This window comes from Orcinus orca, chromosome 2 (assembly GCF_937001465.1).
Source record: "Orcinus orca chromosome 2, mOrcOrc1.1, whole genome shotgun sequence".
NCBI lineage: Eukaryota > Metazoa > Chordata > Mammalia > Artiodactyla > Delphinidae > Orcinus > Orcinus orca.
Genome location: NC_064560.1, coordinates 174,132,888 through 174,159,774, shown reverse-complemented (window position 1 = coordinate 174,159,774; position 26,887 = coordinate 174,132,888). Strand labels below are relative to the sequence as shown.

Here is a 26,887-nt window from a genome sequence, read left to right as displayed (position 1 = left end):
TGTTTTCCTGATTACTAATGAGGTTGTTCTTTTTTTTCTTTTTCCATATGTTTATTGGCCATGTGTTTTTTCTGCTTTGCGAAATATCTACTTGTGTCTTTTACCTACTTGCTTTTGGTTAAAAAAAAATCTTTTTCTAATAGATTTGTAGGCGTTCCTTGTATATCCTGAATACTAATTTTTTTCTTAGTTTATGGCTTGTCTTTTTACTCACTTTGAGATGTCTTTGAACAGAGTTCTTGATTTTAATGTGATTAAATGTATCAATCTTGTCTTTTATAGTTAATGCTTTTTGTGTTTTATTTAGAAAATCCTTCCCTAATCTAAAGGCATAAAGATAATCTCCTGTATTTTAAAAATTGCCTTTACACATAATTTTGAATTACTTTCTATGTAGGGTAAGAGCTGGGATCCAATTTTATTTTCTTTTTCCATTCTTTCTTCAGTGATTTTCAGTGCTACCATTGTACTATGTGAAGTTTGTATATTGTGTGAGTCTGTTTTGGGGCCCTGTATTTTGTTCCATTGCTAAATTTGCTTATCCCTGAGGCAGTATTACATTATCTTAATTATTACTGTCTTATTTTTTTTAAGTCTTGCTCTCTGGTAAGAAAAACTCCCTTACCATATTCCTTTCTTTAAGAGTGTCCTGACTAGTTTTGGGCCTTTGCTCTTTCATATATATTTTAGAAATAAATTGTCTATTTCTCAAAAAAAAAACCAAAACACTGTATTGAGATTTTGACTGACATTGCTTTAAACCTCTATATCAATTTGAGGACAATTGACATCTTTAAGATACTGAGTCTTACTATCCATGAACGTGGTGTATATCTCTTCTTATTTAGGTCTTCTTTAATGTTGTCCAGTAAAATTTTAAAATTTTCTCCATTTAGGTCTTGCACATCTTGTGTATAAAATTTATTCCTAGGCATCTTATATATTTGTCACTACTGTAGATGATTATCATTCTTTTTCATCATTGCCAAATTGGTAGAGAAAATACAGAAACTCCTTTTAATTTTCATTCCTTTGCTCATTAATCAAGATGAGCCTTTTTCATGTTTATTTACCATTTGCATTGCTTCTCTTATGAATTACTGGTGCATGTGGTTTGCCCATTTTTCTAATATGATGTATAGCAGACATTCTGATTGTTCATTCAATATCCATTTTTCTCTTCCTTGTTAAAAATAACTGATTTTGTTTTGTTTCTACCCACAGGGAAGGTGGTTTTAGCTTATGAATAAATCCTGATTGGTCTAAGCCAATCATAGTAATTCCATTCTACTTTTTTTTTTTACAGATTGGTGTAGAATAACACACTTTCTAGTTAGTGAGATGTAAGGAAAATCTGTTTGGGACTTCCTGGAAAGATTTCCCTGTTCTTAAGAAAGAAACAGACTACGTAATCTCTTCTATTTCTGGACTTCTTGGATGAGATTCCTAGAGTTAATGCAGCTATCTTGTGACCATGAGGTCTTAAGACTGAGGATAATGTTAACATTCTGAGGATTTCAGAACAGAAAAACAGAAAGAACCTAGACTCTTGATAATATCAATACTTAATGGATAGTTTACATATATTAACTCTTCATCCTTAAAACAATCCTTTGAGACAGATACTATTAATATAACCATTTTTAAAAGAGGAACCTAAGGCATAAATAAGATAAGTAACTTGCTCAGTGTCACACACTCAGTAAATGGAAGGGTTGGGATGTAAACCCAACAATCTAGCTTCAGAGCCTGCACCATTAGTCTATATATCGTGGTGCCTTTTTCTTAAAGTTGTGTGAAATCGACAAATTCAGAAGTTGCCCTACCTTTAGACTTCTTATTATATGAAGTGATAAATTTCTCTATTGCTTATATAATTTTAATTGGAATTTTCTGTCATTTGCAGCCCAAAGCATCTTGATTTTGGGTATTTATTTTTTCTAGTTGACTTATAAGATATATTTATATATTAAGGATACCAACTGTTTGACTGCAGTTTATGTAGAAATATGAGTATTTTTAGAAACTTTGCCCAATTCTCATATGTTGCTGTGGGATTGTAAATTGAAACCTTTAATAGGACAATTAAAAAAAAAAAAAAGCAAAAGACTTTAAAATTTTTTTTCATACCCTTTAAACCAGCATATTTATGTCTAAAAATTTATCCTAAGGAAATAATCAGAAATAGGCACAAAGATTTATCCACAATATTTTTCACTTTATTATTTATAACACAAAAATAAGAATATTCCTAAAATTCAAAATTAGGAAATTGTTTGGAAATTATAGTATGGCCATGCAATGGAATATCATGTTTTAGAAGAATATTTAATGACATAGGAAGTGCTTAATGATAAGGAGAATTGTTGACAACATACTGTTAAGTTTCAATCACTCTGGAAAATAGTTTGGCAGTTCCTTTCAAAACTGAAAATGGACTTATAATGCAACCCAGCAATTACACTCTTGGTCATTTATCCCAGAGAAATGAGCACTTATGTCCAAATAGGAAGTTGTACATGAATGTTCATAGCAGCTTTATTCATGATAGCCCCGAACTGAAAACTACCCAAATAAATGTTCTCCGATTGGTTAATGTTTAAACAAACTGCAGTGCATGCATACCGTGGAATACAGCTCAGCAGTAAGAAGGAACTAGTGGTGTATGCAACAACTTAGATGAACCTCTAGACAATTACACTGAGTGAAAACCAATCTCAAAAGTATACATACTACCTAATTCCATTTGTGTAACATTAATGATAAAACATAATTATGGAGATAAAGAATGGATTCCTGGTTGCCAAGAGTTAGGGATGAGTGGGGGGATGGGATGGGTGTGGCTCTGAAGGCATGACACAAAGGATAGTAGAACTGAGTTTCTTGATTGTGGTGATGGTTATGTAAGGCTACACATGAGTCCATGTATAACTAGTGAAATCTAAATAAGTTCTATGGACTGTACCAGTGTCAATATCTTGGCTTTGATACTGTACCACTGCTGTATAAGATGTTACCATTGGAGGAGGCAGGGGAAGAATGCATGGGCCTTGGTGTACCTTGCTTTCAACCTCCTGTGCATCTACAGTGATTTCAAAATAAATAAAACTTCATGAACCAGGATTTATAAAGGAAAAACATGTATTTAAAAGAAAATCATAAAATATTACATTATTCTAACTGTAATTATTAAATGACTCAGTGCTAAAATAGATAATAAAAGAGAATTTATTTAAGGTCTGCAATTTTTCAAAAAAGGAGGATGAGAAAATAGTATAATTGGTGGGATCTCAATTTCATTTAAAATATTTATATGTTATTCATATAAATTATAAAAATACACACACATATATACTTACACACACACACATCTATACACACACACACATATATACATCAAGTATCATTATCTATATGTCTACATATACCTATATCTATTTTTCTATGTGCAGGTGTGTGTGTGGTTTTGTATGTGTGTATAAATGACGTATACCAAGATGTTAACAGTGGTTATCTCTGGGTGTTAATGGTTACAGGTTTATCAGAGACCCCTAGTTGCCTCAAAAGCCATTGTTCTATGATAATAGGGTTTTACCTGGGCAAATAGCCACCCAGAAAAAAGACTACACTTCCCAGTCTTCCCAGCAGGTAGATGTGGCCATGTGACTACATTCTTACCAATGGGATGGTATGGACGTGTTGTGTTGCTACTTATGAGAACCTTCCCTAGGAGATAGCCGTCATGGGTCCTTGGCCTCTTTATCCTTTTCTCTTCTTGCTTCCTTTCTGCTCTGCTAGCTTAGATTATGAGGATGCAGGCCTCACTGCAGGGAAGGCAGAGTAGTGAGCTGGAAGGAGCCTGGGCATCCTGAGGCCTCCGTGAGAACTCCCATGCCAGCCTGGACTTTTGGACTTCGTGTAGCTTTGAGCAAAATAAACTTCACTCCTGTTTAAGCCATTGTTATCTTGGGGTTCCTCTCACTTGCAGTCACACCCAGTCCTAACAAATGCAAGAGTGGTTTTTATTTTCATTTGTGTACTGTTCTGTATTTTCCAAAATTTCTGCAATAAACACACCCATTTATAATCAGAAAGAAAAGTTATTTGTAAGTCAAAGAAAAAAATCCTTCATCAGGCCCGTTCTCTCAATGAGTAAGATTATGTTGACCAAATCTTCCAGGTTTTCCCAAAGGATCCCAATCTCAAACATTCTGGCTAATTGTCTGCATGATTATCAAATGCAGTTTCCAAACTTAATTTGGAGAATAAGGTGATTATGATGATAATTCTCAAGTAGGGGGAGGGAAGCTGACCAAAATATTTGTGTCTTTCTCCTGTTCTAAAGAATCTCCTTTAGGCCATCAGATCACTTCCTTTTCCTGAAGGGCTTTGACTCAAGGCTTGGGCATGTGAATGCACTACTGTTTTTATCCTTCTCTGATTGTTTTGGTGGATAAGTCATGTCTCTACGCAACCTGAGAACAAGTGCTATTGTAGTGGACACCTGTTGTTTTTGTCTGCCCTGCACCCCCTTTCCTTTGGGAACTGCCCCTCCTCATCCCATGTCATTCAGGTGAAACTGTCAATCCCAGGGTCTCCTGGTGCCCAGCATGGCCCCTCACCACAGGGATGACACACCACCCAGGTCTAGTCAGTCACCCACTTCCATGATGGCTGGTTTTGCAAAGCCATTCAGTTCTTCCCTGTGATTTGCTATACAGACCTGGAAGACGGCAGGTTTCTCTCCTCTAAATCTGCTCTAGGGAAGTTGGCTTGGACTATCAGTGGCCAGCTTTCCTGCGTCATGGAGAAAAGCTTGTCTGAAGGAGAAAGTCAGGCAACTGCTCCAGGAGAAGCAGAAGTAAGCAGAGCCAAGTCCTAGAGCGAGAGGGGAAAGAGCAAATGGAGCCTGAAGGTGGAGCCACCCTTGGACTTCTCAACATATTCCCCTTTGGCTTAAATTGTTGAGTTGCTAGAGCCTTGACTATGTTTCTCTTTTGTCCTCCAAGAGACCCAACCCTATTCTCAGCTAAGGTAGGAGTTTATTATTATTTGATTGATTCTGCTAGACTAGAAGCTAGTCTTGGTCTAAATGTGGATTTATATTTTTTGGAAACTGGCTCTGTTCTTGAGATTCCCTGGCACTTAAATGTGGTTCGTTGCTAGGAATTTGGAGGGAAATTCTACTGACAGACACAGTGGTAGTCCCAGAGAGTGTGATTAGAAGAAACTACTACCACTATTGTTATTAAGACTGTATTAACAGTTGCTCTTCATAGAACAACATATTCAATAGGCAACAAATATTTATCGAGCATATAAATAAATATAAGCACCACATTGCATATTGGAAAATAGCCCCTGTAGCAGGGGAGACTCAGTAATAATAAGCAGCAGCATCCCTTACAGTTAGAGGATCTTGCCTTTTAGTTAAAGATATTCATATTCCTTATCTCTTTTGGTCTCTAAAGACCCCTATGAAGTGGGCTGGCTCTGGTCAAGAGATCAGTTATTCCACAATTGACAGGTCCATCCTAAGTGAGAATTGTACCAAGCACATAGGTAGACAAAATCAAATAGTCTGTGATTCTGGGGGAAAAAATGTGGAGACCAAGGCCCACAGTTATCCTCTTAGCTATGGTAGCAGTGTAATGGAATGTTAAATGTTTAAATGCTTGGGCTTGGAAGTCATGTAAATCGCAGTTGAAATCTTAGGTCTGCCCCTCCGAAACTGAGTGATGTTATCTGTCAGTGGAGATGATAATAACAGTGACGTTTGGTAAAGGGTAGTGATCTTAAAGATTCAGAGACATTGTACTACTATTGATCTTTAAAGCAGTAGGTCTGGATACCCATACCCATAATCAAGAGAATTTTTTAAATCTCTAATAAAAGGTGGTTCTGGTGTACTTAGAATTTTGAAGACCAGATAGTCCAGACAAAAATAATGCTCGCTTTTATTTCTATAACTCCTCTCTTCAAGAATGAATCAGTTAGTGTAACTACCTGAGAGTATTTCAGAACAGCTACAGACCTTGCATGATGGGGCAGCCCAGTCAGGAAGCCTGGGTCCTGGGTGCTAGCACTTCCTACCACTTTTGGGGCATAAGTGACACTTAGCAACTAACCTACGGGCAGAGGCTGCTGGTGGCTTGCAGGGGCCCAAGGCCCACCGTCTCCCATCTGGCTCCCCTCCTTCTTTCCTTGGAATAGTTTCTATCCCTGGTTTGAGGCCTGTGGCCAGGAACATCCTTAACAACAGACAGTGATTGTCTAACTGCAGAGGGTAGTTTGATTAACTGGTTCCTGACCAGAGTGGAAAAAGGAGAGGCAAGGAGGCTTCTCAAGCGTGCTGTCTACATTGTGCAGAATGTGGCAGATGGGGAGAACCGAACTGAGTACTGAGATCAGAAGGTTCTTTCTTCTTTTTTTAATTATTGTTTTAAAAATATTTATTTATTTATTTTTGGCTGCATTGGGTTGTAGTTGCAGCACGCGGGATCTTCATGTGGCATGCTGGCTTCTCTCTAGTTGTGGCGCACGGGATCACTTGTTTGTGGCACGTGGGCTCTCTAGTTGAGGCACGTGGGCTCAGTAGTTGTGGCACACAGGCTTAGTTGCCCCGCAGCATGTGGGATCTTAGCTCCTTGACCAGGGATCGAACCCGCATCCCCTGCATTGGAAGGCGGATTCTTAACCACTGGACCGCCAAGGAAGTCCCAGAAAGTTCTTTCTAATCTCAGCTAATTTCACTTCTTAGGGCTTGAGTAATAAGAATCACAGTGTCCTCCACTTACGAAGCACCTGCGTTGTGCCAGAGGCTATGTATTAATTACATCGAAACCGTCCAAGTCTCTCCAAGGTAAATGTTAACTTCTTCATTTTACACTGGAGGGCACCAAGGCTCAGAGAGGTTAAATGCCATGCCCAGGCATATAGCCAGTGAGACAGAGCTGAGCTTCTAACCCAGGTTGGTCTTCTCCAGTGACTTCCATAGTGCCTCCTAACTCCACAACGTCTGTACCCTTCATGTTAGAGTGGGAGGAATGGTCTTTAGGGGTCAAATGGGCCAGACTCCCACCAGTCCCTGAGGTCTTCAGGATCTTGGGGATATAAAGCTCTGTGTCCCTACCCTGCCACATGAATAAGGAGCCAAAGGATGAGACTGGAGCTGATGCTGAGAAAGCTGAGTGGCAGTCCTCTGAGAGCTGTGCCCTAGCCTTGCTAGGATGCCCTGCACACAACTGAGGGCGCTGGGGGGTGGGTAAGGGAATCTCCCTGCCAACCCTACCCCCTGAAGGGAAACCTGAGTGGAAACCTCCCAGGGCTCACAAGCCTAGCCTGGGGTGGATGCATCCTTGGAGCCCAGTGGCCAGGCGCACCCCGTGGGAAAGCCTTGGCCCTGGCCTGCCTGGGAGCCACGGTGGTGCCGCCTCCTGCCCACGGCTTGGCTCAGCGGGTTCCCAAGTGGCTTGACTTCCTGCCCCCCTCCACCACCACCCCCCACAGCCCCCAGGGAGCCAGGGAAGCCACTGGCAGAGTTGGCTCTCAGCCCCCAGGCCTCCCAAAGCCCTTTCCCCCTACACCTTGGGGCCAGGTTTCCTGCAGCGGAGCAGGAGGAGAACCTCCCATCTCCCTAGGTCTCTTTAGGGCTGACTGGCCCCATCCCTACTCCTGCTGCTGCACACTGAAGCAACACTCTGGGCTGCAATAACAGGGCTTTGGGTATGGACTGTTGTTTTTGCAGCTGGGCTGGGGCGGAGCAGCAGCTGGGAAGGCTTCTCGGGTACCGACCATCTGAGAAAGCCCCGAGCCCGCATTCCCACTATGGCTGGGACAGCCCCTTCAGGCTAGCAACTGTACTGTTCCTACAGAGAGGCCCCTGGGCAAGGCTCAGAGTGTGAAGGGAAGGCAGAGAAAGAGGCCAGCCAGGGGGGAGCGAGAGCTTAGGGGAGACCCTGGGCCTTCTCTGAGCCAGCCCTCGCCCAGCAGGCTGTGCTTCTCCCCTCATTTTTTCCAACTGCAGCTGGACCGAGCCTCCCCCCCCCCACCCCCGCACACATCTGGCAGATGCTGAAGCAAGCTTCCTTAAAACAAACAACAAACAAACAAAAAATCTCATTTACTAGGGGCAAAATGTTGGAAACTAAAAAGAATAAAGATCAACCCGTAATCCCTTCACTCAAAAATATTCATTAAGAACATTTTGATGTATTTTCTATGACCTCTTTTTTCTTTTAAATTGTGGTAAAATATACATAACATAAAATTCACCATTTTAACCATTTTTTAAAGTAAAGCTTGTTTTTAAATGTATATTCATATTCTTTTTAAAAATTATTTATAAAATTATTTATTTATTTATTTTTGGCTGCATTGGGTCTTTGCTGTTGCGTGTGGGCTTTCTCCAGTTGCGGCGAGCGGGGGCTACTCTTCATTGCGGTGCGCGGGTTTCTCATTGCGGTGGCTTCTCTTGTTGTGGAGCACAGGCTCTAGGTGCGCGGGCTTCAGTAGTTGTGGCACACAGGCTCAGTAGTTGTGGCACGTGGGCTCTAGAGCACAGGCTCAGTAGTTGTGGCACATGGGCTCAGTAGTTGTGGCACATGGGCTTAGTTGCTCTGCAGCATGTGGGATCTTCCTGGACCAGGGCCCGAATCCGTGTCCCCTGCATTGGCAGCAGATTCTCAACCACTGCGCCACCAAGGAAATCCCTATATTCATATTCTTGTGCAACCATCACCATCTCCAGAACTTTTTATCTTCTCACATTGAAGCTCTGCACCATTAGACAGTAACTGTCCACTCCCCCCAGCCCCTGGCAACCATTCTCTTTTGTGTCCCATGAGCAGTGTAGGAAATCCAGAGCCTTTTCCTTCCTTCACCACACGTTTAGCACATTTCTGAGCACTCATGCGCCTGGCCCTGAGGAGCCAAGGCTGCTTGTCCATGACTTCTCTTTCCCTAGAGAAAGACGGAGGCCTCCACCAGCAGGGATTCATGTACCCAACAATCTGTGAGTGCCCCCTGGGCTCGTCTGTCCAGTTGAGGTGCCAAGTCGTTGATGGCCATGCAGTAGAGTGACTCAGGAGAGAGCCAGCCTAGGTCTGGAGCCTACTCAGAGAGACTGCAGGGCAGAGCTGGCCTGGGAACAAGGAAGCATCTATGGGGTAGGGGTTCAGGGTCTCCATCCTAGGTGTGGCCTAAGTTTGGCCCAGGACCACTTGGCAGACCCCTTAGTGACTGCTCAGCCAATCCCACGCAAAAGGATAGCCGTTTTTTGAGGGATTACTATAGGCTAGGCCCAATGACTCCTCTCACAAACCCTAGGCAATAGGTACCTCTATTGTCTCCATTTTACTGACAAGGCAAGTGAGTTCCACAGTCATTTGGTACCTTGTTCAGGGCACACAGCTAGTTTGTAGTACAGCTGGGATTTGTACTCAGGTGTCTAACTCTAGACCCTGTGCTCTAGACCAGGGGTCCCCAACCCCCGGGCCATGGACCGGTACTGGTCCACGGCCTGTTAGGAACCAGGCCGCACAGCAGGAGGTGAGCAGTGAGCGAGGGAAACTGCATCTGTTGTTCCCCACCGCTCACATTACCGCCTGAACCAACCCCACCAACCTGCCACCAGTCCATAGAAAAATTGCCTTCCACGAAACTGGTCCCTGGTGCCAAAAAGGTTGGGGACCGCTGCTCTAGACTATTCCCATTTCCTGCTTCTTCTCACAGGGGCTCTGCTGGCACCCAAAGGAAGAGAGAGGGAAGGGCTGTGGACCAGTGATGGTCTATGGGGGTGGGATTTGGGTCTGCCCTCTCTGCCCAGCCTGGTCCAATCCTAGACCAAAGACCCCTGGCCACTGGGAATGGGGAGTGCTCTATGCCCCAAGGGAACCTGGGTGGGGCAGGGATGGGGGCAACTGGAGAGGGAGCAGCTGGGGACCGCACTGCACACAAAGAACCTGATTGTGTTGCAGCCTCTTTTGTTTGGGAAAATGAGTATCACGAAGTCATCTTGTTTTGGACAATCTGGTGTCCCAGAGACCCAAAGCCAAAGAAAACATGGGCTGAGGAACCGGAGCCAGCAATGCTGAAGCCTGCAGGTGAAGCTGGCCCTTCCGGGGTTGGACAAGGGAGCTCCTGTGGGTTCTCAAGCTGGAACCTGGGTGCTGACACCCAGAGCAGGCTCCTTGCCTAAGGCTCCTTGTAGTCCAGTCAAAGGACAAGCCTTGAGCTAGGAAAATTAATTATTCCACAGACAGATGGGAGCAAGGGATCTGAGGTGCTCAGAGCCCCCCACTGAACCCCAACCTTGGCCTGCAGGCAGAGGGGCCTCACCACATCCAGGAGTCACTGGAAGGCTCAGAGATCCACCAATTCCCTGGGCTCCATCCCTCAGCCTGAGGAACATGAGTGAGATGAGGCCGGTTGGGGGCCGGCCAGGCCTCGGGCGGTCACAGCACCCTACAAGGCAAGGGAAGGCAGCTCAGTGGGAACCCAGGCGGGGAGGGGTGATCTTTTTTTCCGGAACAGGATTCCCTGTGGGGCGCAGAGCAGAAGTCAGTAGGCTCTAGAGTTCTGGACATGCCTATTTGACTCGGCTCAGGTCAAGAGGGCGGCCCACTGGCCTGGCCTCACCAGCCAAAGCCAACACAGGAAATGCCAAGCAGACCTCAATGTCCAGGCACCTAATTTGCGCTGGTTGGCCGGGAGCGCCTGCCTCCCCAGCACCACTGGGACTGGGAGGGAGCAATGGCGTTAGTGCTCAGGGGACGCACAGTCTCCAGGCCTGTCCTGGTGGGCCCTCCACCCCGGGGCCAGGAGGAGCCAGGCAAACACACAGGAGACCAGCAAGCAGCGAGAGGAGTCAGGCGTTACCCTGGACGGCGGCCACCGGCTTGTTGTTGGGATCCAGTTTCACACTCCTGCTCCTTCGAGGAGAGCTGTGAGGGGTCACCCCCTCCTCAACACCCTGGGAAGGAGACTGACGGGCAGACAGTTGTTAGCGCGCCGCCACCATGGTGATTAAGGCTGCTGTAATTGGCCTCGCAGCCAGGCAGGGGCCGGGCCTGTCAGCCAGCAGCCGCCAGGGTCTGCGGAGCAGGGGAGGGGGCCACGGCGCAGGGAACAGCATGTGCTATAGCTGTTTGCACTGATCGGATTAGTTTGTGAATTGACATTCAATCCTCCTCGGTGATTTTCTTTCTGGGGCCCCAGCCAGGGCCAGAACTGTGGGGGTGGGTGGGTTGTGGGCAGGGAGGAGACACGGGTCTTCCGGAGCTCTTTTTATTCAGGCACCAGCTGGGGCAGGGTCCAGGGCGAGGGTCCGCATCCTAGGTGTGGCCTCAGCTTGGCCAAAGAGTCTTCTGCAGCCCCTCAGTGACTGCCCAGCCAACCCCATGTGGAGAGACCTGCTCGTCTCTTGCTGGAAGGGCCCCTCATCCCCATATGCCCACTGGTGCCTGGTACCGGTCGAGCCTTGCAGGTGCATAGTGCCTGGCACAGAGTAAGTTTGCCAAGGATATTGGCAAAGTGAGTGAATCGGTGTCCTCTTCCCCAGTTGGTCTGAGTGCCTTGTGGGAGAATCTCTGTGATCCCCTTCAATGTCTGGGTGGTCCTTGTGGGAGCATTTTTCCAGACAGTCTGAGGAATAGAGAGCTCTTGGGCCAGCGGCCCTGCCCCTGCTTCTACAGGCAGCATTCCTTAAGCCATCTCTGATGGGCTGTTGTGCTACACTTCGGCCAAGTTCTTCCTTTTTGCATTAGTGTGTGTGTGCGTCCATGCATATGGCTGGGGGAGAGTATGTGGGCTGCCCTGGAGGAACACTTGATATTTTCTTTCCTCTACATCCTCTGTGTTCCCTCCCTTGGAGGTCCCAGGCAAGGAGGAGGAAAGCTAGGTGTCTGGTGTGGAGGCCTCTGGGTCATGACCTTTTCAGAACCTGTCTTATTTACAACTTCAGCCTGAGGCACAGGCCAGGCTGGCCTCCCACCTGCCTGTCCCGTCAGTCCCCTCCCTGAGGGGTGCCCCAAGCCATCTGTGAGTAGGAGCTGGTCCTGGCTGCTCAGGGCCTTGGCTGGGATAAGGGGCAGCGCCCTCTCCACAGGAGGATATGTTGGAGGCCAGGTAGCTGGAGCCCTAGAGGGAGGCCCATCAGGTCAGCACTGGTGGGCAGGGGCAGTGGCCAGCACCCACCAATGGTGTCAGGTGAGAAGTGTCCCTTCAAGCCTAGGAATGTATGTGCCCCAGGCACATTGGGGGCTGAAATACAATCCTTCCTTCCCTCTTGCTAGGTTTGGTTTGAAAACCCCTTCCCTGCCAGGTGACCAGCCCTGCCCAGCCCAGGCCTCCAGCACCCCAAGACCCTGAGCATGGGTACAGCATGGGCTCCTGGGGGACACTGGAGGAGAGGCACCACAGCACTGACCCCGTACCCCTCCCTAGCCTGCTGCTTCCTTCTCATTCTCCAGCCCCTTTCTCCCACCCCAGCCCCTTTCTCAGGGGTTTTCCAGTCTCTGCTCCATCATATCCATTCTCTGCAGTGAAGGGGCTGGAAGCTGTGGCAAGATGAGAATAAGGCCTGGCTGTGCAGCCTGGGACAGCCATTAAACTGTTCTGAACCTCAGTTTTCTCATCTTTAAAATGGGAGTGAGGAATATCCACACTCTATTTACTGCCTCAGAGGGATATTGACAATGCATTGTTGAATGAAAACAGCAGGATGTAGCACAGAATGCATTGAAAAGGTCTGGAAGGACATCCAATAAATTGTAGACAGAGGTTATCCAGGAGTGTGGAAGTTAAGGGAGGGACAGAGCAGTGAGTGCAATTTTTACTTAATATACCTTGATATTACTTGAATTTTATTTCAACAAGTATGTACCTCTTTTTTTTTTTGGCCATGCCACATGGCATGTGGGATCTTAGTTCTCCAACCAGGGATCGAACCTGTGGCCCCTGCAGTGGAAGCACGGAGTCTTAACCACTGGACTGCCAGGGAAGTCCCCACGTATGTACGTCTTTTGTAATTAAAAAATGTAAGGGTTCTAACTTAAAGGGCTATTGCCAGCTTTAAATGTTAATGTACGTTTGTTGAATGAATGAATGGTGGATGAAGGCCCGGTGCATGTCTGGCTCAGGACATGCTTCTCCTACCCCCACCCCCGCCAAGCCAACTCAGACTCCCCACTTATCCACCTTCTTTTCCTGAAGGGGTTAAAACAGCAGCACTTCCAAAGCAGAGTAAACGGAGTCCAGAAGCCCCTAATGAGGCCTCAGTGGGATGTGTGGGGTGACATGGAGGCGGCACCCGCCCGGCAGGCCACTAGGCCAGCCCACTCTGCTCAACTCAAGACCTGCTTCCAATTACCCATGAAATCTGAGCTGGAAGAGACCTATTAAAGCCCCATTTAGTTTGATCCCCCTGGGGGCCAGGGATCTTTTCCGGCGACATCCCCCTCCTTATCCGACTGGGACTCCAAGCCCTTTGGATGTTATCTCCTCCTGGGTCAATATTGTGACAACTCCAGCTGTGACCCAGGCCACCCTGGAGCCAGAGCTGATCCGAGCCTGCTGTGGTGCAGGGGGCCCCAAACCCAGCTCCCTTCCTACCTCGAGGCTCCCAGAGGTAGCAGGCAATCACGGCAGGCTGACCACCTCCTGCCGAGCCCAGCCCAGCCTCTGCCCCTCGTTCCAGGCTGGTCTGTAGGAACCGGCTTGATGGCTCCTGGCCCACCTGTTCATTCCCATGGGGAGCTCTTATTGGTAGGGACCATCTTTCACACATTCCCAGTCGTGCCTGGTACAAGGTCCCATGTTTCATAACACCCGTTACATAAGAAATAATAAATAACGATGATGAATGACCTCCTCCCCACATCCCTGAGCTCGCCTGGGTCAGACCTCCCAGGGAAGGCATGGGGGCTCCAGAAGGAGGAGGGGGGAGCCCAGGGTGTAGCGGGCACTCACCATCCTTCCACACCCTCCCCAGCACCTCTGCGTGTCCTCTCCCACAGCCACTCCCTCAGGAGCAAGAGGAAGCCACCAGGAGAGGCAAGGCAGGGGCCCCAAAGCCCCTCAGAGGAGGGGGACCCAGCACAGAGGTGGTGGCCCAGGGCACGCCCTCACGTTCAGTTGGCTTTGGCTCCCTCAGGACCACCCTGGTGGAGCCTGTGCCCACCGAGGCCTGCCCTCTCCCTGCCCTCCCAGAGCGCCCTGACTTCCCGAGGCACCCCTCCCAGTTTGGGCCTCTAAACACTGTTCCTGTGGGTGGAGGCCCAGGGCTACACTCCAGGGACCAGGCAGGCGGGACTGGGCTGGGCCTTTGGGGGTGGTCTGCTGGGAGAATCTGTGGCTTCTTTCCCGAATTCTGGAGCAGCAGGGAGGGAGTGAGGAAGCCACTTTGGGGGCAAGGCTGGGGCAGCCACTGGGAGGTGAGAGGAGGGCAACAGGAAGTGGAGGATAAGAAGGTTTTGGCGGGAGAAGAGGAGGGGAGAGATCTTAGGGGCAGTGTCCAGAAGTGCGCCTGGCTTATCCTCTCCCCAAACTCCCCTCTGGGCCCCCTCGGAGCTGCAGAGGACACCCAGCCAGTCTCCTGCCTCCGATCCCATCCACCACCACGTGGATGGATCTGGATCCTGTTTGGGGGATCTTTGCGGACGTAGATTTTTTGGCCTTGGTCAATGAAGGATGCTCTTTCTTTCGGTCTAGCCTAAGCTTCCTTGCTGCATTTTAAACCTGTAGCTTCTCGTTCCACCTAAAGTGGGTTCACACAGATGGACGCTCCCTCAGCATTATTAACCTGTTGCGTTGTTCCTCTAAAGTTCACTCCCCAGAGGAAAGAGGAACATAGCCCTGGCATTCTCCAGGTACTCTGGCCCTGTCACTGTCCCCACATCCAGCATCCAATATATGCCACTTCTCACAGGCCCAGGGAGGGTTCCCATTGCCTGGGACAAAAACAGAGCCATTACCTCTTGCTGGACCCTTCCTGAGCCCTCCTAGTCCTGGTTACTGGCTATGTGGGGGACAAGGGGTCCTGAGGGCTGGAGGCCAGGGGCCAGATCACCATGGGGCCAGACCCCTGCCTCTCACAGCTGCTCATTGCTATGGCTGGGCAACCGCACAGGAATGCTTCATTTATCTCTGTCAAAAGTCAGGATGCAGTGTGCAGCCCCCTCCTCATGCCCCTGGAAGTTGGGGGTGGGTGGCACATGGAAGGCACACTGCCTGGCCTTGGCCTTCCCCAGTACCCGTGGGCAGGGCAGAAGGAAGCACACCAGGACACGGACACCTGCATGCACAGACAGATTCTCCTGCAGATGTGAGCACATGCCTTGTACACACACACACCCACAAAGCACATGCTTTGGCACACGAGCACAGGGTCTCCTGCACAGGCTCATGTGCACACACATTCACACACCTGTACACACCCACTTTCACGCAAGCAGAGGCACATTCATTCCCACACACTTCCAAACCCACACATAGCTCCCCACGCACATATGCTGCCTTATATCTTCCCCTGAACGTACATATATTCATCTGCATACAATGACACATTTCATGTGTACTCACATGGGACATTAATGGAAGGTTCAGCTGCTGCTTGATTTACATTATGGAGTATATGATGGAAGTTGTTCAAAAGCCATTGGCTCTGGAGAGCACGGGAGGGGGTGGAAGAGGAAACCTGGGGCCCCAAGGGAAGTTTCTCTCATGTCCGTTTGGGAGCCATCAGCCTCCCAGGGCACCAGGAGACCCCAGGCCTTGCAGAGTGGGTAGAATTTCAGTAGATAGGCATGGAGCTGTGTTCCAGGAAGAGGGTCTGGCCTGAGCAGGGGAGTAGAGAAGGGGGAGTTTCAGGCCAAATTTGGGGCAAGGCTTGGGGATGGCTTGATTGGAGGGAAGGGTTCTCTGGAGGGTTCATCCTAGGGGATCATGCAGCCAAAAAGTGCAAAAGGCTTTTTGCAGCAGGGAGCCATGGCAAATGTTTGAGCTGGAGAGTGTCAAGATGAGAGGGCTCCTTAGGTAGCTTCATGCAGTCAGTGCTTTGTGCTGTGGGAGCCCAGAGTGGGGAAATGAGCGATTCTGCCGGGTACCAAGGGGAAGGAGCAGGACAGCCTCATGTCTGACATGGGCCTCCGAGCTGGCAGCTGGGGGCGGGGGAAGGGCTGTGCTCTTATTCACATGCACCCCATAAAGCCAAGCACAGATTGTCTTGAGGAACTGAGCTATTCCATCTATGCTGGAATCAGGAGTCCAGGCAGCTATGACCAAGTCTACCGGGACACGCAAAATGAGGCCAGTGAACAGTGCCTGATGCTACCCTGGGGCAGGTTGACCCGACCTCAGAGAGGAAAGGAAGTATTCTCCTGAATGAGGGAGAGCCATGGGTTGAGGACACAGGAGGAGCCTTCAGGGCCAGCTGGCTGGCCTTCCCAAGGGACCACTCATGTCTCAGGGTCACCCGGATAAAGAACGGGTGGAGTTATGGGGAGCACCTGGCTCTGATCCTTTGACACATCCCCTCCCTTGGAAACCTCACTAAAGACATTCTAACCAACCTCCACCCACTGGTGACCCCACCATCCTGCTGAGATCTGTGGCTGAGAGGCTCAGCATTCCAGGCTCCAAAGCCACCATGGCCCCATTTCCAGCCTCCATCTCTTCAGAGCGGGAAACACCACATCCCAGCTGTCTGACCCAAATCCACCTGGAGGCCAGCCAGCTTGGCTGAAGTCCAACTTAGGCCAGATCCAGGAGACACTGCTGGGAAGAGGCAAGAGCTGGAAGGAAGCTGCAGGGCCAAACCCTTTCTGGGCCCTACCCCGTAGGGTTCTCCCTGGCACACCCATGGGCTTGCCCATTGCCATGTAATTCTGAGCCGCTGGCCCCCAGGGGCTGCAGGCTTTAGGCCTTTCTGTGAAGTCCTAAGTGATACAGGTTACCATAACAGTGGGTGGTTGGACCCCTCCCTGATTGCCAAAGGCCTGGAGGTCTGGCTTTAAGCCCCACTTGGGACAGAAGTGAATCTGGTTGAGAACCCAAAGTCCCATCTTGCAGATTTGAAAGCTTGTCAACAGGCTTATGCAGAGACCCTCACTCTGAGAACAACTCCCTCCTTCCTCCGGGCCCCCCGTATCTCCCACCCCCACCCTCAGCCAACAGACAGCATCAGCAGCAACAGCTGCTGCAGCCCTCGGGACAGCCTAGGGCCACCACCACCCCTGCTGAAGGTGAAAGGAGCTTGGGCATGTGCGGTGCAGGGCTGCTGCACCCTCCTTAGTTCTGGGGAGCCGGCACCTCTCATCCTCCAGACACCTGCCCCGTGGGTCCCCAGCCCCTGAGCAGGCTCTTCGCTCCCTTCCCTCTGCTTTATCCTCCATCCATTCAGCTCCCAGCCAGGAGACGCTTTTCTGATGCCCATGGCATCTGGTGCCACAATTGGTCTGCCACATTCCATGCATATTCCCTCTCGGCCCCTTTTGCAGAGAGAGGAGCCAGATGGATGCAGAGTCAGGGTCAAGAAGCAGGATAGAGACAGCCAGAGGACACAGCCACTGAGACGGTCCCCGAGGACATCTGGTGACAGAAGCAGACACAGAAGAGGATGGCGAGACAGAGGCCCAGGGTCAGGTGACTCCCACTGAGCAGCCCACATGAGGGTCGCGGTGGGTGCTCCTGTGTGGGGGCGGGGCCAGTGCTGAAACAATCTAATTAAGGGCTGGCCCCTCCCAGCTTCCCCACTGCTACTGACCGCCAGGTCTGGAGCTCGGCGGGGTCACCTTGTGGGCAGGTGGTTAGGGTGGGGAAGGGTGTGCGCTTTGGAGTGAGATGCTTGGATCCGGCACTCACAGGCTATGTGACCTAGAGCAAGTGCCTTCACCTCCCCACGCCTCGGTTTCCTCAGTGAAAATGGGTCTGCTGTTGTAGCCATGATTCTCGAGAGAATTGAATGAGTTAACATTTGCAAAGTGTTCAGAGTTTCTGGCACCGAACAAGCGATCTCTAGGTTAGGCTATTATTACTCTCATTTTCTGAGCCTGATTTCCTTGTTTGTTAGAGGGAAATAATAATACATGCATCCCAGTGGCTGTGGGGAGTGAGTGAGTAGATGTCAAGGCGGGGTCCTTGAAGGCACTCTAAGCTTGCCTGCCCCCGGGGCCAGGGCCCACCCCATGTCCCAGCCCCGAGCCTGACTGGCCACAGAGGCCCCCGGGCAGGCCTCACGCCCAGCCAGGCAACAGGTGGCAGGGCCGGCAGAGCGCAGGTGCTCCGCCTGGGGGTGGTGGGGGACGAGGGGGGGTGGTCCCTCCAGTTTCCTCCCCACGCCCTGCTTCCCCCAGCTGCTGGCTGGGCAGGCTGTGCCTGGGAGGAAGGCTGGGCGGGGGGAGGCAGCAAACGTGCAGCCGGGGCTGAGTAAGCGCCATTTCCTGCTGCCCCCGTCAGCAGCTTCAGCAAGGGTGGCCAGAGGGCGGCTCACAATGCTTGCTGGGGCAGGCGCTCAGCAACGCGGCAGGGTCACTTCCCTGAATTGTCTTGTTCGCTGGCTCCCCCCAGCACACCTGGCAGGCCTGCCTGCCTGGGGAACTGTGGGGTGCCCAGCCAGGCCTGAGAACATCATCCTGGGTGGCAGCCAGTCCCCAGCCCGCAGCAGGAGGCAGGGGCTTGGCTGGGCATTTGCTCTGGGGTCTGGACACAGCATGAGGCTGGGGCCCACAAGAGAGCCAGACGGGGTCTGAGTTTGGCCCTAGCCCACTGTGCCCTCTAGCAGCAGCAACAGGAGTGTCCGCACAGGACTTTACACCAGGACTGGATTGGGGCCACCGTCCCTGAAGCCCTTACTGGCAACATCTCTCACTATCTCGGTGGGCTTGACGTATAAAAAACCCCAGCAGACACTCAGCCAGAACAAATGCAAACAGCCAATACTCACTTGGAGAACTCACTCGACTGCCCAGTAACCAAGGAAATGTATCCAGAACAAACCTGAGACATGACCTTCCCAGATCTGATGGCAAAGGTGTAAAAGAATGATGATACTGAGGACTGCCAAGGTGTAGGGATCTCATCATCCTGGACATTGCAGGGAGGAACGGGACAGCTTTACTGGAACTCGACAATAAGCATCAGAAGGCTTTGACCCAGAAATCCTAGGAATTTAAGGGATGCGAGCAACAAATATGTAGGCATGCTCCTTGTAGCGCTGTTAATAATGGAGAAAACATTAGACATTGCCTAAATGCCCAATTATAGGTAGATTTGAAAAGAAAAATTTAATCACGCAGTGATAAGTCTTCCCTGGGAGCACAACCATTAAAAATGACGCCACATTACAGCACTCTCAAACTTTAATGTGCATAAGAATATCCCTGGGATCTTGTTAAAATGAATATTTTGATTCTACAGGTCTGGGGTGATAGCTGAAATTCTGCATTTCCATCAAGCTCCCAGGGGAAGCTGATGTTGCTGGTGCCTGGACCACACTTCAAGCAGCAAGGCTGTAGAATTTTTACTACTAATATGAAAAGACATTACCAAAATATGATAAAATGAAGAATAGCGTGCTACAAACAATATGATGCCGTTTTTATAAGAGATAAGATATGCGTGCATAGAAAACATATCTAGAAGAATATAAAACAAAATATTAATAGAGGTTTTCTCTGGGTGACACGGTTGGGTGATTTTTATTTTATTCTTTATGTTAGTTCGTATTTTCTACAATGGATATATGGTCATCTCTCGGTATATGCCAGGCACTGGTTCCAGGACCCCCCGAAGATGCTCAAGTCCCGTATATAAAAGCCCCGTAGGGGCTTCCCTGGTGGTCCAGTGGTTAAGACTTCACCCTCCCAGTGCAGGGCCCCAGGTTCTATCCCTGGTCAGGGAACTATCCCGCATGCCTCCGCTGAGAGCCCCCATGCTGCAACTAAAAGATCCCGCATGGGGCAATGAAGATCCCACGTGCCGCAACTAAGACCTGGCTCATGCCGCCAAATAAATAAAATAAATAAATGAATATTTTAAAAAATAAAATAAAATAAAATGGCATAGTATTTGCATATAACCTATGCACATCCTCCCATATACTTTAAATTATCTCTAGATTACTTACAATACCTAATACAATGTAAACGCTATGTAAATAGTTGTCAGTATGCAGCAAATCCAAGTTTGCTTTTTGGAACTTTCTGGAATTTTTTTTTACTGAATATTTTCAATCCGTGGTTATTTGAATCCTTGGATTCAGAACCCTCAGATGCGGAGGGCTGACTGTATACTGTTTAATTAAAACAGAGTGACTGTTTATACCCCTAGGCCACACCCTGAATGTAAGAGGTGAGTCTCAATGGAAGGGAAAGCATTGCTGAGACCAGTTATGAAAATTGCATCCCTTGGTGCAAGAGCCAACCCTGAGCTGAAAGGCCTGGCCAGGCAGAGGCCTGGGAATGGGGTTCTTTGGACCTGGACCAGGAAGAGACTGCAAAGTGTAGGAGGAACCCTAGGTGGTAGGCTTGCAGATGAGCTGTCCTCATGGAGGCAGGTACAGGCCAGGAACTGAGGCCCCCATCCCAGGCCCTTGACACTGGAGGGCAGATGTCTATCTCAGGCTCTGGACAGTGAGCCATTCCCCTTCCCTCAGTGTTTGTACCTCCTTTGTCCTTCCTTCCCCTGAGTGCCCACTGGGACCAAAAATGGGGGAGCAGAGGGCATCAGGAACAGAGAGACCCCCATGAGAAGGTGAATCCTGTTTCAGGGCAGAGATCAGACTCACAGGATGGCTCTTCCAGAAGTTCTTCTTCCAGGACCAGCCTCTGAGGGTCTGGGTTTGCTACAATGCAGGACAGGCTTCCCACACAAAGTGATGCTGTGTTCACCTACCTGAGGACAGGGTGACTAGAGAGGACCATCAAGCATTTGCAAAGTATTTTGTGGGGTAACCTGCTGGATGACCTTGCATGGGCCCTGTGACCTTCTCTACATGAGTTTTTGCAGCCATAATAGAGAGGAAAATGACCCAGAGATCTTTTGGGCTGCATAAGGCTGTGAGCTTCATATGCTTGGGGAAAGAAAAAAAACAACACACAACTCTTTGCAAGTTGGAAAAACCTGTACCAAAACTGAGAAGCCTGCCTATCCTTTTTGTTATTTTTCAGAGAGAACATGACTTGAGGCTTCCTTGCCAGTGAGAGTCTGCTCCCCAAACATTACACCTACCCTGACTATGGGATTGGGATGTTCATTTTTCTATGCCATGGGTTCTCAAAGTATGGACAGCATATGAGATGATCTGGGGTGTGTTTGAGATGATTTTAGCTAGCCTTTAATAGTACAGAGTCATGGAGTAAGAAAATTTTCCCCTTTCCAATTCTCTTTCCATCCTTCTAATGAGTTAAAAAGAAAGCCTCAGTTAGGGGCTAATGTGTCTCTAACAACTCATTAACACTTGCTAAATGTCCTTTTTAACAAAAAAGAGCAGACCTTAGGCTCAGAGTCTTCACTGGCATTATTCAGCTATAATTTAATTTATTTTTACAGTTACTTTGCTATTTAAGGTAGTGATATAAAGTTTCCTTTAAATTTTTTTTTTAAGTTAAAATAATCAATCTAAACAAACAAATACTAGTGTAGGTGGTATTAGGATACAGCAAGCTTCATGAATGTGGCACATGGTTATGAAGATTTTTGGTCCTTGGAGGGATACAGCACACTTGCGGAGAGTGATCCCTCCAACTGACTCTTCTGAGACCCCCTCACCCATCACTGCTTATACTGGCACTGGTCTTAGGGGTGATTCCTCAGCTTTTCCTCCTAGTGCTGCCAGGTTTTGAACATCACAGGGGCTGAAAGTGGCTTAGTTCTTGGACTCTCCCCCAGTACTACCTAGAACAGGGCCTGGAATAGGATAGATGTCATTCAAAAAGGGCTAAGAGGTCTGAGGTCAGAGGTCAGACTCCATGCGGCATATGGTATTTGCCATTATCCAAGTACCAAGTGGGAGCTGGGAAACTGAGTTCTGGTCCTTACCCCTACGCTCATAGCTGTGTGGCCCTGGACAAGTCCCTTCCATCCCCTCATCTGGCTGCTTCACGGGGTGTTTTCAGCACACTAAGTATGTGAAAGGGGTTTGAAATCAGGAAATCTCCGTAAGGTTCATTAGTATTATTATTGGCCGAATCACAAATCCACTGTCATTCAAAACCTTTTGCATACAGAAAATAAGACGTGAAGATGAGCCTGGAGGAAAAGAGGGTGGTAAGATGTGGTGAGAGGCAGCAGGGCTGGAAAGGGAGGATGCCAAGGACCCTCCTTCACACCCTGATCTAGGTCTGGGGATACCTGGAAACTGCCCTCTGTGACTTTGAGAATAGGCCTCCCTGCCACTGGGGCTCCCCAGCACTGTCCAGCACAAAAAAACCTGGTCTTTGGGGTCACGTGTCTAGTATCACTTGACAAGTTCCAGCTCCGTCACTTACTGGCTAGGTGACCTAAGGCAAGTTACTTAACCTGTTGGTGCCTCATCATTCTCATCACTAAAATGGGGCAATGCCGACTCTCAGGACTATTGTGAGGATGGAGTGAGATCGCACATGTGTACAAAAGACCTGACACATAGCAAGTGCTAAGTAAATATGGGTTCCAGAGAACTCCTGCAGGTTCCTGGAAGGAAGGGAAGTGATTCACAGTATATGACATCATCTGGATCATTTGATTCATAACTGGGGAGAATTGGACTCACCAGAGCTGTTCTGGTCTAAAGCTAGAGCTGGAAAGTTAGAGAGTTAAAGTGCAGCTGTCAGCTCCATCTCCACTCCCATCTCCCACCTTCACCGCATAATACCCAAGGCAGGCGCCAATTCTGCCCCCTTAGGGTCTCTTGAGCTATAGATTTGAGGCCCCTGGTATTCTCCAAGACGAGGGGAGCTGGAGGAAGAGGAGGATCTTTGGAGGAGCAGCCAAGTGTTCTTTGACTCATAAGAGAGCCGGGGGCCCAAGGGGCCAGCTGGAGGTCCGCTGTCTGTCTGCTGAAAGCTCTGCTAGACTTTCTGTCTCCTCCACCCCTGGGAATCCAACCATAAGAGTAACTAATCTGGCTCCCCTCTGCATCCCTTGTCCCCAGCACAGTTTCCTTCTTGTGCTCTCTGGGAGAAGATGAGAGCTGGGAAAAGAGGGATGCGGCTGGGGAGGCAGGTCCAGCTCAGCTGGCCCACAACATCTGTACCCTTAACTGTGGCCTCCCCATGCCTGCTTCGAACTGAGAGGGGATTGGAGAGCGCCAGTTCTCCCTAGGAAGCAGTAATCTGACTCACTCTCCAGGATAAGCCATGGACGATAGCAGTCTTTTTTCCATAAAACTCATATAGAACTGTGGAACTCATGTTCTCACCTTTATAAGGCAAAATGTGGAATAGCACATGTGTTAACAGAAAACTGCAAAATAATGACGACTTAAACAAGATGGAAATTAATTTTCTCCTCACATGAAATAATTTTGGAGTTAAATAGGCCAGGGCTGTTATGAAGACCCTGCAAAGTTTTCAGGGACCCAGTTTCCTTCCAACTCATCTTAAAGGTGCAAGATGACTGCAAGGGCTCCTACCATCATATTCAAGTTCCAGGCAAAAGCTTGGCAGATAGAGAAGTAAGACATGCTTCTTCCTTTAAGGAGACTTTCCAAAGGTCAAACCCCCAAACTTCCATGTACACCCAAAACTCTAAGAAGCCCTAAGGGGCAAGGATTGCCAGAACTTAGGCATAAAGTCATTGCCAGCTCCAGAGATGGCTGGGAAGTGAACTCTTATCTGGGTGGCATTGGGTCCCATCCCGTCTCCTCACACAGCCACTGTCCTGATTCAGGCCTCTCTCAACTCTATGATAAGCACAGATCTGGTCTTCCTGCCTCCAGGCCAACCCTCCACATCTGGCCATATCACTCCCTTGCTCAAGAACCTGCAGTGGCTCCTTGAAGCCCTTCGAAGAATAAACTACAAGCTCCCAGTATGACCTGCAAAGCTCTTCACAATCTGACTCCAGACTTCCCTTCCAGACTCATCTCCAGGTACAGAGGCACACCCTCCGCACCCTGCACACAGTCCAGCCGCACCAGATTCCTCTATGTCCCTCAAAGGATCTATATACCTCACCAAGGTACTCCCCTTGACTACAGTGCTCTTTCCACCCTTTGATTCCTGATAAACTTCCATTCATCTTGTGAGATGCTACACAAGCATTACCTTCTCCATGTCCTCTTCTGTCCTCTGTGGACCTCTCGGAAAGTCTCTGGAACACTCTCTCACATGTCTGAATGCCCTCGAGAAGACGGCCATCTAAGGTTCAGAGCTGCGCACCCGCATGCTACCATGGTCTGCAGCAGCGGCCTTGGAGGCTTTGTTTTGCACAGACTTAGTATTGTTTAAGACAGCATTATTAAGCCCTTCGCACTGGACCAGAAGCTCCTCCAGCACCATCGCTGTCTTGGTGTCCCCAGCAGTGAGCCCAGGGGCTGGCACTGAGTAGGGCTGAATGAGCGAAGGACCCACAGAAGACGCAGCTCCTTCTCTCTCCCATTGTAGCTCAGAGCCCTGCCGATTCACCGGCCTGGCCCCCTCCCTCCGAAGTGCAGAATGACAGCTTGACCAAGGACTAACACTCTTAGGGATGACATTAAAATGGAACAGATACGGGCCCTCACAGCAATCCTCACCCAGATCCACGCCGTTCCAATTATGAGATGTTTAGTCTATACTGTCTCCACTGACCTTTCGCCCCATAACAGACAACGTCATTCCTGACGAGAACAGAAGCCCCTTGCCACCCCCTGGGCTCCCAACACTGGGGAAGCACCGAGCCAAGAGTCTGGGTCCTTCGTCCCCTGCCAGCTCTGGGAGGCCGAACGGAGGACAGACTGGCTGCCCAGACTCCGCAGCCTCTGGACATGGTGCTCTGAGGGTGAGGCGTGGGGGTGGGGCTTCTGGTTGCTATTTTCTTCTACCTCTCCCCAAGTGCCCCACCCCATCAAGTGCTAGGAAGTCCTTCAGTTACTACCCAGAAAGTAGGCATGACGTTTTTCCTTTGGGGGAGTCCCTGCAGAAGACTTTTGTCACACTGCCACCTTGACGAAGTGGCTGGGGCATTAAGACCTCCTTCCCCAGGAAGCATTAGGCCCTGGTTCTAGGGCCCATCTCCCTTCCCCTTCCAGCTTCTGGGTGGGTGCCTCGTCTGGGGGAAGGGACGGTCAGGATTCTCAGGCCAGAGAGGTCCAATATTGATTTTGATCCCCCATCCCTACACATACACGCACACACACCAGCAGCCTTCTCCCCACTCTTTCTGCTCCCGTAGCACTTTGCAGCTTGACTCTGGTTCTATAGAGGCTAATTCATAATTAACTGTGATTGTCTATGACCTGGGAGCATCTGTCTCCTTAGGTGAATGGTACAGAGAAGGGGCCCGATGGATGTGGGCGCCGTCTCCTCTCCCATCCTCTCCCACTCTGTGGAGAAGGAGATCTCTGAGGTTGGCTCCACCCCTTGAAGGGCAGAAGAATAACCCAGAAGCCTTGCCTCCTCTGGGATGGTTTTCCTGCCATCCGTGGTAACCACGGTGACCATGGCGAGGTCTGCTTGAAGCTCAGTGGGGGTAATCTGGCCCACCTCGTTCCCCTCTCCCCAGGAAATGATTATAGCAGCTGAAGTTATTAAACACTCACAGTGTACCAGACACTCTGCTATGTGATCGACTTCCACTTTCTCACTCAAGCCACACAACCAGTCTCTGAGATGGGGTTAGAAAGCTGAAAAGACTTGCCCAAGGTCACATAGCTAGAAAGAGCCAGGCTCTTAATCCCTGCCTGACACTGCTTCCTTGCACAGCCTCAGCTAGTCCTTGCCCATCCCTCTCCCTTCTGCTGCTTGCCTGGAACACAAGAGGTACTACCCAGGCGGGAGCTACTACCCGCCGTCATCCCTCAGGCCTCCTTGGTGGAGTGGGGGAGGAGAAGGTTGACCTGCCACCCAAGCCACCCAGCTGTTGCAGAGGCAGGACAGCCCGGAGCTGTCACAGACTCTCCAGTTCTCAGAAAGCTCTGTTCCACATCACAGCCGATTAGTTACAAATTGCTTCCTCTCCTCGTGTATCACTTACACAACAGAGAGAAAGGGGAGATTGTTCCTGAGGACAGTCTCCCCGGGCCCTAGCACCAGGGCAGCTGGGAGACACAATGGGAAAGAGAGGAGGGGCTAGGAGGAGAAAGGGGGAACAGTCACAGGAAATAGGATGTGGGGGGTCCCAGCAGTTGGGAAGGGACCCACTGTGTCCACCCTGGTAGGCAGCAAGCAGGCAGGGGACCAAGGCTTAGCAAGGGCCCTGAGCTGTGAGGGTAGAAAGGGGAAGCAGCTATGGTACCAGCTCAGAGGCTCAGTTCCTGGAAAGCAGCTTGCCAAGGACCCCCAGCTTCGGAGGACAGCCCCTGATTGGGTAGCCGGAGCACAGCAGGTGCCCGGCCTCTGGATTTCTCGAGAGCTTTGGACACCCTGGGATCTGAACAAATGCCCTCCCTCAAAGCAGCTGGCCGGCCCTCCAGCCCGTCTGGTTTCAATAAAGCTCTTCCAGTCTGGAAGAGCCTGGAAGGAAGTTCAGTGTCAGTGAGGCTGCTGGACACGAGGTGCTGGCTGTGGCCCCAGAGCCTCCCTGTGCCCTTGGTGTTCCTTGACTTTGCTGCCGCCACTAAGCTACATCCCTCCGTTAAAGCAGAGGGCCAAGCATGCACAGAGTACCCCTTTGTCATTCCACTTAGCACAGCTGAGACCAGCTGGCATTTTCACAAAGGGCTTTACTAAAATACTAAGGGAGAACAAAAGGGAAATAATTACAGAAAACA

The 26,887-nt window shown here is 49.5% G+C and overlaps 1 protein-coding gene and 2 long non-coding RNA genes across 4 annotated transcripts in view; 2 read left to right on the top strand and 1 right to left on the bottom strand.

The window, feature by feature from the left end:
• Positions 1 to 20,376, top strand: part of LOC125963641 (uncharacterized) — a 23,142-nt gene extending 2,766 nt beyond the window's left edge. Inside the window, exons 2-4 of one of the 2 annotated variants that reach the window (XR_007475869.1) lie at positions 12,928 to 13,009; positions 17,496 to 17,635; positions 19,414 to 20,376. This is a non-coding gene — a long non-coding RNA (uncharacterized LOC125963641). Of the gene's footprint in view, positions 1 to 12,927; positions 13,010 to 17,495; positions 17,641 to 19,413 lie in introns of both variants that reach the window. The other variant, XR_007475868.1, reaches the window with a different exon arrangement.
• Positions 8,423 to 26,887, bottom strand: part of LOC125963643 (uncharacterized) — a 23,263-nt gene continuing 4,798 nt past the window's right edge. The window contains exon 3 of the long non-coding RNA XR_007475875.1: positions 8,423 to 10,464. This is a non-coding gene — a long non-coding RNA (uncharacterized LOC125963643). The remainder of the gene's footprint in view (positions 10,465 to 26,887) is intronic.
• Positions 23,846 to 26,887, top strand: part of PGF (placental growth factor) — a 22,099-nt gene continuing 19,057 nt past the window's right edge. Inside the window, exon 1 of the mRNA XM_049706598.1 lies at positions 23,846 to 24,067. The gene's annotated coding sequence lies outside the window, so the exon portion shown is untranslated. The remainder of the gene's footprint in view (positions 24,068 to 26,887) is intronic.